We start from the raw sequence: 1,367 nt of genomic DNA, 5'->3' as shown, positions 1-1,367 counted from the left end.
AAGAACACAGAGAAAGACAATTAACACACAGTTTGCCCCTTGATGGGCCTAGTTACAGACACCAGGTGCTCCTGCCCATGCCCAGCCATGCTGAATCAGACTAGGTGCTCCTGCCCATACGGCAGGAGCCAGATAAACCAGGTTAGAGCAAGACTGGCCTTCCATCATTATTGTCTTGCCATTTCCAGAAGGCGCACAGCCTTCCCGGCTCTCTCCCAGGGGCCTGAAACATCCTTCAGTGCCCCACGGTCTTGATGTTAAGGCACATCTGCCCTTTGAACTGGACTGCACCAGACTTTGTAGGCTCTCTGAGCCTCCCAGATGCTTGCAAGCAAACCGAAAGTTCAGACAGGATTACAGACTCAGACTTTGACAAACAATGAGGCAGACAAAACAAACAAACAAACAAACAAACAAACAAAAAGCAAAAACAAAACCAACCCTCCCCCCAAAAACCCCTGCAGTGTTACCTGCTGGAGACCTCTGATTTAATACTCTGTGTCCCCACAGGAGGTCAGGTTCCAGCCAATGGGCCAAATGTAAGACTCTGGGAGTCTTAACTTACCGGAGACCCCCTGAGTGAACAACGTGGAGATGGGAATTGATGCCAAAAGCAAGAGGAATTTTATTTAATCCAGCACGCTGGGGTCACCCTGCACATGGGGAGAGAATGACCTGGTTATACCTTTTAAAATGTTTTTCTGCCCCTAAATGTGATGTAGGTGTGGCTGCTATGTCACATATGTGTCAGTAGGTGGCAGAGAAGAGAGACACTATGTCACATGTGTGGCAGTGTTCTGATCTATGATCATCTGAACAATTAGTAGCCTAACATTTTCTGGGAAAAGAAGACCCTGAGACAACTACCAGTCTAATGCCGTGCAGGACTTGGCAGCCTCCAGGGTAGGGAGCAAGCTGGATACTAGAAGAACCCTATCTGGGACTTGGTGCCCTGGGTGGAAGTGAGCCCTAAACAGAGGACCTTCTCATGGGGTCACTCTGGCAGGCTAGGCGGGGAGCAAGCCTCAAATGAACACCAGAACGGCACTGTGGGGCCTGGATAGGAAGCTAGTCTCAGATAGCATGCCATGGCCAAGGTGATCCCTGCCCAGGGCTAATGCACATGTGGGGCATAGCACTTCTGAGATGACCCCAGACACTCAGAGACCCCCAGACACCTCTAGGAGGAGCCTGTAAGTGGTAGAGAAATGGAAGAGAAGAGAAACAGAAGGATTTGGGCACAATGAAGAAAGGCAGAACTGGAGACTTGAGGATAGTGAGGATGTGACTCGTCGATGATCCCACGTGGGATCATGATAGAGTGCTGGCTTCTGCTGTCACTCGGGGCCAGATCTGGGTTGATTTCT

At 50.1% G+C, this 1,367-nt stretch overlaps 1 non-coding gene across 1 annotated transcript; it reads left to right on the top strand.

The window, feature by feature from the left end:
- The first annotated feature begins 700 nt into the window (after window positions 1-700).
- On the top strand, window positions 701-836 carry LOC127667143 (small nucleolar RNA SNORA17). The gene has a single exon (XR_007973801.1). It is a non-coding gene; the product is annotated as a small nucleolar RNA SNORA17 (small nucleolar RNA).
- Window positions 837-1,367: the final 531 nt, after the last annotated feature.

This window comes from Apodemus sylvaticus, chromosome 16 (assembly GCF_947179515.1).
Source record: "Apodemus sylvaticus chromosome 16, mApoSyl1.1, whole genome shotgun sequence".
NCBI lineage: Eukaryota > Metazoa > Chordata > Mammalia > Rodentia > Muridae > Apodemus > Apodemus sylvaticus.
Note: the sequence above shows the minus strand (reverse complement) of the source record. Positions and strands in the feature narration are given on the sequence as shown.